General features: G+C 40.7%; 1 long non-coding RNA gene across 1 annotated transcript; it reads right to left on the bottom strand.

Moving 5' to 3' along the window:
• Positions 1-697: 697 nt before the first annotated feature.
• Positions 698-5021, bottom strand: LOC109368909. The gene is made up of 2 exons (XR_002117377.1): positions 4923-5021; positions 698-847 (listed from the first exon to the last, which is right to left on the bottom strand). It is a non-coding gene; the product is annotated as an uncharacterized LOC109368909 (long non-coding RNA).
• Between the last annotated feature and the right edge of the window lie 6106 nt (positions 5022-11127).

Here is an 11127-nt window from a genome sequence, read left to right as displayed (position 1 = left end):
TCTCCTGATACGTGAGAGTTGGCAATAAAAATAATACTATCAGTCGGAGTCAGATTTTAAACTTAACGTTGTCGTTGATTTCACTGGATTCAGGATTTGCCATGCAGAAGCCTTTCTCATTTGTGAGAAAGTGGGAAAAAACCCTTTACAACAGTTGCAATAAAATCGTACGAGCATAGAACATCCCTTATGGGAAGGGACCCACAAGGGTCATCGAGTCGCAGCTCCTAGTACCAACCAAGCTCAAGCCCCCTGTCTGGGAGTGGTGTCAAAACACTCCTTGAGCACCAGCAGCTCAGGGCTATGCCCTCTGCCCTGGGGAGCCTGTGCCAAAGGTTCTCTGGAGCAGAACCTTTCCCTAACACTCACCTGACCCCCCTCCCACCCCCAATGCAGCTCCATGCTGTTCCCTGGAGTCCTGCTGTCATTGGAGAACAGAGCTCAGTGCCAGCCCCTCTAATCCTCTGTGCAGGAACTGCGGGCCATCATGAGTCCTCCTTTACTTTAGGCTGAACAAACGGTCCTCAGTTGCTCCTCATACGTCTTGCCCTCTAGATTCTTCGCCATCCTCATAGCTTTCTTTTGCATACATTCTAGTAGTTTCATGATCTGCCTATATTGTGGTGCCCAAAACTTAACACACTGCTCGCGGTGAGGCTGCACCATGCACAGCAGAGTCGGACAATATCTTCACTTACCTGGCTGGCAGTGTTGGGTCTGGGTCACCCCAGGTACTGTTGGCCCTTTCGGCTACCAGGCACACTGCTGTCTCATCAACTTGCCATCAATCAGAACCCCAAATAGTGAAGTCCAGAAATCTTTCAGTACTTCAAAAATGACTGTTGTCCTTTCATAGTAATTCAGTATTAAAAAAAAGACAAGATTGCAAAGGTTAGAAAGAACACTAATATCCTGGTACAACGGGCATATTCAATAGTTTACTGCTGTGGTTTTATGTACTAAACTAATAAAAATAATATGTTAAGGTGTTTTTCTCCAAAACTATTTCCTTTTATATTTGATTCTTAATCCCTAACTGCATCGCAACAACCTCTGTCAGAAAGATGAATGAGCATGACCAAGAACTTCTTTGCAGTTTGACAGCAGTATTTTATCAGAAAGCATTGGTAAAGAGTAATGGCCTTGTTCATGAAACATTGGATCTGTAAGCTTTACTTGTTTTGAAATGCTAGTCAAAGAACCAGGGATGAAAATCATCGTACACTGCACATTTGTAGGGATAAGTAGAATAGAATTGAATAGCATACATATATACATAATATCTGATTGGAATTTCTGAAGTACTAGAAAAATAATAAATTAGGTCTATGAAGTGTAGTCATAAGGAAATGGCCTGGAGTATTAGGGGAATATTTTCTGTATTACTTTGGTAAATACCAATTTTTATTTCAGTAAAATCCTTAATAGTAGTAGAACTAAGGACATAAAGTGATAAACCATACTTTTGTTTGGTGGCATTGGATATTCATGCAGTGACACCAAAAGATAACTAATTCATCGCTTCAGGAATTAGTACCAGAAGTGATAACTTCCTTTATGTGTTTCTAGCAGTTTGCAGCGACATGATTGAATTTCTTGATGGTACAAAAGTAGAGAGTCACTTCAGGAAAAAATATACAGTAGAATTAGGAATGAAGAAAAAAAAAAAGCATAGGCAAACTAATGTATTCTATGCATCTTTGTAAGTTTACAATGGTGGCTTAACTAAGGAGGATAAGAAACTGCATCTTACATAAACGAAGGATTTAGAAGCCCAGGTAATAGAATTTTGGAGCTCAGAGTGCTAATCTTTTAAAGACAGGAGATGTGAATGGAGCTAAGCAACAAACAAACCGACCAAACAAAAAACAACAGTGTTGAGAAATAACATTCTAGAAAATTTCTATTTCAGATCCTAATTTGAGTATGCATCTAATAGCTTAATATTTCTGGTGTTTTTCAAATTGTGAAAGAAAGTTTAAGAATGAAAAATGAGTTTAAACATTAAAAGAATGTTTAAACACTTTCAGTTAAATTTACTGCAATCTATCTATTGATAGATTATATTGATAATTATATCTAAGGAGTCTCAGCATAGATGAAGCTAAATATGTCCTTTCCTCTGTGAAGACACACAGATGTTTTCAGCAATTTCAAAGCATTTGCCAAAGTGCAATAGTTTTCACTCTAGAATTTTAGAGCTAACCTACCCAGCTCCAAGAAATGGCACATGACAGATAGTTTAGGTTGTATTCACAAGAACAGAAAGAAACAATTTATAGTGCAGTTACTTCATCAAGTGAGAATTAGAAGTCAACCACTATTCAAGTGGATTCTCAAATCATGGGATAGACTGGGAGAGGAAAAAGACAAAAGTAGAGTGATTTTCAGATGCATGCTGTGCTCATGGAATGATGACTGTGTCATTTCTCAAACAAACCGTGCAGAGGTCTGGGTAAATGTCATCTTTGTTGAAGCAAAGATTCAAGACTGAAAAAAATTGTGAGACCATCTCATAGCGAACTAACTGGACTGACAATAGCAAGCTTGTTTGTTTGTTTTTTCACTCCCAAGAATGAGTCAGCAGATGACAGCACTGAAAGCCTAATAAATCTTTTGAGTGTTTGGCTCAACAGTTAGAAAGAGAGGTGTGTTTGTGTTGTAGAAACCTAAGATGTTGGACTCCCAAGAGGCTTTTTGCCTTCAGCTGATTTGAAAAACTGTATTACAGCATAATCATAAGAAGTGTCATTCTGAAGGTTATTGTTCTTTAATACTGAATATGCAGTAAATGGACCAAAAATCCTACCTGCAAATACAAAAACTGCATGAAGACTGTTGATTTCATCCAATACTGTATAGGAGGAGTAACCCCTAGCAACCATAATGGAAACAGCCATGATGAAATACTGATTTGATTCTGTTAAATCATTCATACAGATAGCACATTCAGAAAGGCAAGTCCTAGTAATAATATTGTATAAATAATCCTGATAAAAATACTTTTCAGCATTTGGAAGGAGCATTCTAGAGAATGCTCACAAATATTTGACTGTGAGCTTTTAAAAATTAAAAATACATTTTTCCACAACTTGGAGGAAAAATTCTTGCCACCTAATGAACAAGCATAAATTAAATGAGAGACAGCTCATGGTGTATGAGCTCTTGACAAGAAAGACATTGGCACAAGCCCAAACAACAAGAATAAAAGCTTCTGAAAATATTTCATCTACATGGCACCACATCATTCCCTTATGCAGTATCCATTCATACAAGAAATATTAAAAGGATAGTGCTATTCCATGCATCAATGGCTTTAAAATAACTTTCTGAATTATGTCTCAGCAACATAACAAATCACATTATCAATTAGCTCTTATAACAGAAATGACATTCTGTAATATATTTCAGCACAAAAAGAATTGCTTAGCTAAAATTTATGTAATCTAAAAAAATGTGAGGAGAAAAAATCATGTTAAATTTATTGATAATATTTCAGCACAGGAACATAATTTAGGTAGTAGGTGAATGTCCAAGAAGAATAACAGGAGTATGTAGCTCTAAATGCAGAGAAGAACAGCAACAGGTTTACTAGAAACTGATAAACAAGAAGTTCTGACATCAGTCCGCAGTGTTTGTGGTCTAGAATTAAACTGCCTGAAGCAATCAATCAAAGAACTCTCATTACACAAGCTACTATGTCCAAAGCTACCATAGCTGGAGCTCTCCTCTCTTTGCAGAGAGGTGTGGTAGAATAGATGCCAAAATGTAGTAGTTCATTGCTGTGGGTGTTTGCAACCAGGGTAATTACAGTAGGTTTGGGAATGCTATAAAACATCACAGAATCTTTGGAGTTGGAAGCGAGCTCTGAAGGCCATCTAACCCAACCTCCCAGCAGTGAACAGGGACACCACAGCTAGATCAGGTCGCCCAGGGCCTTATCCAGCTTCACCTTGAAAGTCTCTGGGGATGGGGCATCAACCATGTCACTGGGTGGTCTGTTCCAGTGTCTCACCACCCTTGCTGTAAAAGACTTCCCTTATATCTAACCTGAACCTATCCTCTTCATACTTAATACTGTTTCCCCTTGTTTGGGAACAACAGACCCTGCTACGGAGACTGTCCCCTTCTTTTCTGGAGCTCCCCTTTAGATACTGATAGGCCATTCTCAGGTCACCTCACAGCCTTCTCTTCCCCGGGCTGAAGAGCCCTAGCACTCAGCCTGTCCTAGGCACAACATTCCATTCTGGGGATCATTTCTGTGGCCTTCCTCTAGACATGCTCCTACAGGTTTATATCTCTGCTTTTCTGAGGACTCCTCATCTGGATGTAGCACTCCAGGTGAGCCCCACCAGTACACCCCACCAGTACAGAGCATAGGGATGGGATCGCCTCCCTTAACTTACTGGCTATACTTCTTTTAATGCAGTCTAAGATACAGCTGGCTTTAGGGCTGCAAGGACACAGTGCTAGCTCATGTCCAGCTTGCCATTCATCAGTACCCCCAGGTCTTTTCAGGCAAGGCTACATTTAATCCTTTGATCTCCTAATTTGTATTGGGAGTGAAGGTTGCCTCAACCCAGGTGCAACGTCTTACATTCAGACATGGTGAACCTTCTGAGGTCTGCCTGTATCTACTGCTCAAACCTGTCTGAGGTCCTCTGGATAGCAACCCAACCCTTTAGTGCATCAAATGTATGCCACAGCTGAGTATCATCAACAAACTTCCTGAGGATGTATTTGATTCTACCTCCACTGATAAAGATATTGAAGGGTATTGGCCCCTGACAACCCCTAGGGAACACCACTCATCTTCCACCTAGTAACAATTAGTCAGATCAGTATGACAGGAAAAATGTTTCATCAGAGATAATGACAAAAGACCAGCACAATAGGAAAGTGAAATAAGGAAGATTACTTACCTGTATCAAAAGATTCCAAGTTTGCAGGGGGAAAGCACCACCAGAAAAAGAACTCCAGAAAGAGCTCCTTCCCCAGTGGCAGTCAGCCCTTAAATGAGGTCTAAGGGAGGTGCAGCCAGGCTCCACCCCTTCTGGTCACACAGCTGAATTGCCTTCACCTGTGTGCTCCCAGGGCTGACCGGTCCTTTCCCCAGGTGCTCAATCAGTGGTTCAGGCTGTGACTCAACAGTTTCCATACACATCTCCATCCAGACTTTGAGCCATTGACCACCACCCTCTGTACTCAATCCTGCAGCCAGTTCTTTCTTCATCAGATAGTTCATCCATCAAATCCTTGTCTTTCCAATTTGGAGAGAACGATGTTGTGGGGTACCATGTCAAAGGCCTTAATGAAGTCCAGATAGATGACATTAATGGCTCTTTCCTTGTCCATTGATGCACAGACACCATCATAAAAGGCCACTGGGTTGGTCAAGCAGGATTTACCCTTGGTGAAGCCATGCTGGTTCTCCCGTATCACCTCCCTGCTTTCTGTGTGCCTTAGCATAGCTTCCATGAGGATCTACTCCATGATCTTCCCCAGCACAGAGGTGAGACCGACAGGTTGGTAGTTCCTGGATTCATCTTATTTACTCTTTTTAAAAATGGGTGTGATGTTACCTTTTTTCCAGTGACCAGAGATTTTACCCAATTACCATGACTTGAGAATGGCTTGGTGACTACATCACCCAGTTCCCTTAGAACTCTGTGATGCATCTAATCAGGATCCATATACTTGCAGTTTTTCAGGTTCATCAGGTGGTCATGAACCTGATCTTCGCTTACAGTGGAAGGGACATTGCTTCCCCAATACCCTCCTAACAAACCAAATCTTTGAGGGCCGTGTGGCAAGCGGTTATCAGAAAAGATAAAATACATTCCTGTGAATAGTTAGAAGAATATTATTGTAGTGAATAGTCAAGAGAACAACTGTTCCTTGTGAATAGTTAACTCCAATCCTCTGAGTTTGAGCTGTACTTAAACGACTTTGCAACCTCCTAAGCCATATGACTGCTACTTTGGCACCCTGTCTGACGTGGAATTTACCAGATGTCACCCTGCCTGACCTGGAGGCCAGAGGAAAGCCAATCATCCTACAAGGATATGAATCTGTAACTTTTATATATTGTGGACTGTAGCAGAAATGCTTCAAGCTTCACGGCTTGAAACAGTGATTGACACCTGGTGGAAGACAGGGCCAACCCAGGGGAGCTCAGGGGTAAGCAATGCACCTGAGTGACAGGAAGGGGTGAAGGCAGGATCCACCCCTTCCCAGACCTCATTTAAGGGTTGCAGTGGATCTGTGCTTATCTGAGGTCTACCATAGGTAAGCAGTTCTTTTTCCTTTGTTTCTGTGTCCACAGCTGCTGCAGCCAAAGTCTCTTTGCCACCCCATTATTACTGCTGTACTTTCCATCACAATATAGCATTGCATGGATAAAGGAACAAACCAATGGATATAAAGCAACAAAAAGAACTTCTTAAAAAAGCCCTTCTGCTGTTAACTTATGCTTTCAGCTGAAGTGTCTGCAGCTAGTACACAAGTGAGCGTATCTGCATTTTAATGTGATCAAATTAAAAATGAAGGCATGTTATGTTCTCTCAAATATTTATCTCTCTGTGGAAGATCTTGGTTATCATTCACGTAAAAGCTAGGTACAATAGTTCTCTGTTAGCAAGAGCAGAATACAAGTAGCCTTTTATGAAATTAGCAGATGCCATTTTCAAAGAAGTAGTCATAAAAGTTTTCATTTAAGCTTAAGAAGAGGGAACAAATTTAATAATGTGCCACTTAAAATCTTTATTGCCTAAAACTTGTCTCATGAGAAGTAACTTTATATGGCTTAATCCTATTTTTAAGAAAATGCGTTAGGTGTTAATAATATTTATGGTATATAAAATATACACCCTGGAATCTTGCAACATATTATGTAGATTTTTTTCACTGTAATCACTGTAGTACATCTACCATGGAATGTACTATCACACCATAGAGAAAATACATGCACTAAGTCAGCGAAGTTCAGATGTAGCTGAAGCCAAGAAAGCAAGCATCTCTTTCAGAAGTAAAAATCTTTGTCTTCAAGATCAATAAGATATGAGAAATGAAAAGAGAAATGATCTTCAATAATTGTAAAGTCTTAATATTTGTGTCATCATTGGCAAGTGAAGTTATTAATAGAAATTATGTAGATTAGTCTGTCTTTCTGAAAATGTTAAAATATGATGTACCTGTATGTGAACTGTTGATCACAGCCTGGACCTCTGATTGACCATCTGAAGCAAGCAATGAGTCAGTCACGGGAGCAAAGGTGAAGGCAATTCACCTGTGTGATCAGAAGGGGTGGAGCCTGGCTCCACTTCTCCTACATCCCATTTAAGGGCTGACTGCCATTGAGGAAGGATCTCTTTCAGGAGATTGCTCCTTGAGGAGTTTATTGCAAGCCTACAACATTGGTGAGCATTTTTCATTTATTATCTTTCCACTGTGATAATCCTACTTAACCTAACTTCTGTACACTTATTGATTGTACTCGTACTTCTCTTAGGTTTCTGGTTTGGTAGCATTGTCCATTAGCATGGGAAATAGTGGAGTGATGGCATTGGTGGACAGTGGAATGGCGACAGATGTCATCTATCTAGACTTTGCAAAGCCTTTAATATGGTCCCTCACTACATCCTCTAAATTGGAGAGGTATGGATTTGAAGGATGGACCATTCAGTGAATTAAGAATTGATTGGCTGGTTGAAGCCAAAGAGTTGTGATCAAAGATGCTGCCCTTGGGCTGGGGCAATCCCAGGTGTTTATACAGACTGTGCAAAGAAGCCCTTGACAGCAGCCCTGTGCAGAAGAACTTGGAGGTCCTGGTGGATAAGAAGCTGGACATGAGCCAGCAGTGTGCACTTGCAGCTTAAGTGACCAACTCAGATCTGTGCTGCCTTAGAAAAGGGATGGCCAGCAGGGAGAGGGAGGTGATTATCCCCCTCTATTTGGCTCTTATGAGGCACCATCTGCAGTGCTGTGTCCAGACCTGGGGCCCCCAGGACAGGAAAGATGCAGAGCTCCTGGAATGAGTCCATAGGAGGGCCACTAAGATGATCAGATGGCTGAATCACCTCTCCTACAAAGAAAGGTTGAGGGAACTGGGCTTGTTTAGCTTGAGAAAGAGAAGGCTCCAGGGAGACCTCATTGTGGCCTTCCAATATTTGAATGGAGTGCATAAACAAGAGGGGCAATGGCTGTTTGTGAGGGTGGGTGGTGATAGGACAAGAGGGAATGGTCTTAAACTGAGACAGGTGAGATTTAGGTTGGATATGAGGAGGAAGTTTTTCACCCAGAGGGTGGTGAGGCACTGGAACAGGTTGCCCAAGGAGGCTGTGGATGCCCCATCCCTGCAGGCATTCAAGGCCAGGCTGGATGTGGCTCTGGGCAGCCTGGGCTGCTGGTTGGTGACCTGCACACAGCAGGTGGTTGGATCTGGATGAGCGCTGTGGGCCTTTGCAACCCAGGCCATTCTATTGTAGAAAGATATTTATTACTGAATTATTTGTGATTTTATTTCTCCTATACTTTAAAAAGTGCTTCCACCTGACACATGATGGCAGAAGAGGGATAAACTGAAGGATGAAATTGTGAGGATGAAAAGTGAGGTCAGTACTGAGCTCTGGCAACATGTCCTTTCATACAACCAGATGTTTGATCTGTCACTTCCCTTGATGTTCTCATGCTTGACATCTACCACTTGAATTAGAACAATCTAGATGTCCACAAAGATGAACAACTTTTCCAGAAATCTCCAATGGAGCTGCATTAATTAGGAATTTGTATTGATTTTCTGAGCACATGTCTGAATATATTTCTAAAATGTTCTGTATTCCCACCTAGCCTTTTTCATGGATAATATTTTTGAAGAAAGTGGGGTTACTGTCACAAGATGAGTTTCTTATTAGAATGAGTCATTCAGGCTTATGTTTTGAGCTTACTGTTCCTTGCAACAATTTAAGAGTTGACATTTTTCCAGGCTATATAGGTGCACTGTGAATCAGATATGCTGTTGTACATTTTTTTCTTTAATTTTATACAAAGGTGTTAATTATGAAGGAAGTAAATGGTAGCTACACTACAGGGAGAGGCGCAGAAAAAAAAACTGGTCCTTTTTTTTTTTTTTAGAAGTGGAGCTAGTGATTTTCATAGACAATGTACTGCCTCCCTTATGAAAGTGTAATATATTATGAGTGTTTTATAACCTGGGTGGGTACCAGATTATACTTATTAATCAGCTCACACTGACAGTGTCCACGCTGTTATTCTCTGTCTCCATTTTCTGTTCAGTGCCAAAATTTTAAAAGGCAGATCACAGTTCACAATTTGTTTTCTGACAGAGATCATATAATCAATTAGTGCAAGGAAGGCATTAACACAATCATTAGTCAGTAAGGGAAAACACTTTGGTACTATAAGCCAGAAGTGTTAACTTTAGAACTTCTATGGGTAGCACAGAGAACAAGCTTGTAATGACAAGGCACACTTGACGGGACAGCAGGGAATTACAGGATAAGGTGTAATCAGCAATGTACTGGAACAGAAGAAGAATGTGGGAAGAAAAAGTTTGCTATGGAAACACTTAGTATGTCTGTTCTGAACAGACTGACCTTCATTCTAGTACTGAGGCTGTCTGCTGAAGTTCTGAGTGTTCTTGAAGCAGCTGGAACTGATTGTTGTAGTGGTGTGATTGGTCCTTATTAACTGCCTGGCAATACATAGCAGAGAATTAACTAAGAGTCTCTGTTTCATGGAAAGAATGGCTTTCCAAAAAATATCTGCAGTTCTATTCAGTCCTCAGAATTTATCTGTACTTAATTCAAAAGTTTGAGCTTAAGGAGTGAGATGAATGAGTATGAAGTATGCTACAGGTGAGGTGTGTAGGTGGCTGTCTGTAACCATTTGGTTGATTTTGATAGTCAAGTAGCAGCTAAATTGCATATATGAATAAGCATGATAGTATTAATAGTGAAAAACTGTTCTAGAATGTGGTCGCTGAATTGGAGAACATTGCTATTTTTTCCAAGCAGACAGCTATCCAAGCACAACAATACTTCCAAAATTTCATCTCTCGTCGTCTTCCTTTAGCCTGAGGTGCAGCTAGGTGCTCGACTCCTTGCACTGCTGATGTGACTAGAGTTCTTTTCGTGTCATTGTTCATCTGATCCTCATCAGTCCTTTGCTTATAATGATTAGACTTTAGTTGCATAATCTAATGTCACTTCTGTGCACAAATGCATGCTTTCTCCTGCACTGCTGCTCAAGACTAGGCTCTAGCTCAGATGTACCAGGGTAGGTATTTATAGGGATAGATTGGAGAACCTCTTCAGCTGAGGAGATAAATCACGGAGGTGCACTGCCAGTACGTTTTGCCTGTGGAGTGCCTGTTCTTGCAAAATTTAGAATGTGCTGAAGCTGTTCACATCCTTCTCATATAGAGGACAGAAAGAGTTTTCAGCTTTTCAGTTACAGCAGCTTAGCTTTAGGTCTTCATTTCACGTGGTTTGTGTGGACACTGGGTTGTTAAGAGGAATTTCACCTGTAAGTATTTCTACATTCCTGTGCATTCAATGATGTGGCACGCATACCTGGTACACACAGTGCATGCAGAAAAAGGCAACTCCTGCATTTCGCTGCCTTCCAAAGGGATATAATGTACAACAGCTACTGAGACATTTGTAGCCAGATATCTGTACCAAGTATTTATAAAGCAGATGTCTTCCCCACAGAAATGTAGTTGTTGTGTTTCCTGTTCCAGAGACAGAATTTAAAGCAGTACTGTTTCCACAAAGGAAGTCTTGTTTGCTCCTTTGTTATAGTCACATCCATGCAATGGGACAGTGCCCATGGTTGTACCAGTATACTGGTCTCTGTGCTGATTCTGTAAGTTATTTTTTCCTCCTCTACTAGAGGCCACTTATGTTTGTCCTAAATGACATTTATTTTTACTTCATTTGAAAATACTTATTTACTATTTTTGGGGTTTTGGTATTATAAGCACTGACATTAGAAATCTAAATAGTAGGTATATTCAAATAAACTTATACTGCAGTTCTGTAAGGTTTTCTATTTCTTTGTCAGTGTGGTTCAAGGGACGTGCCCTACATCTGTACTCCATCAAAC

The sequence above is a fragment of the Meleagris gallopavo genome, chromosome 8 (genome assembly GCF_000146605.3).
Source record: "Meleagris gallopavo isolate NT-WF06-2002-E0010 breed Aviagen turkey brand Nicholas breeding stock chromosome 8, Turkey_5.1, whole genome shotgun sequence".
In the NCBI taxonomy this organism is placed as follows: Eukaryota; Metazoa; Chordata; class Aves; order Galliformes; family Phasianidae; genus Meleagris; species Meleagris gallopavo.
The sequence above is the reverse complement of the archived record's forward strand: the minus strand, read 5'-3'. Positions and strand labels throughout refer to the sequence as shown.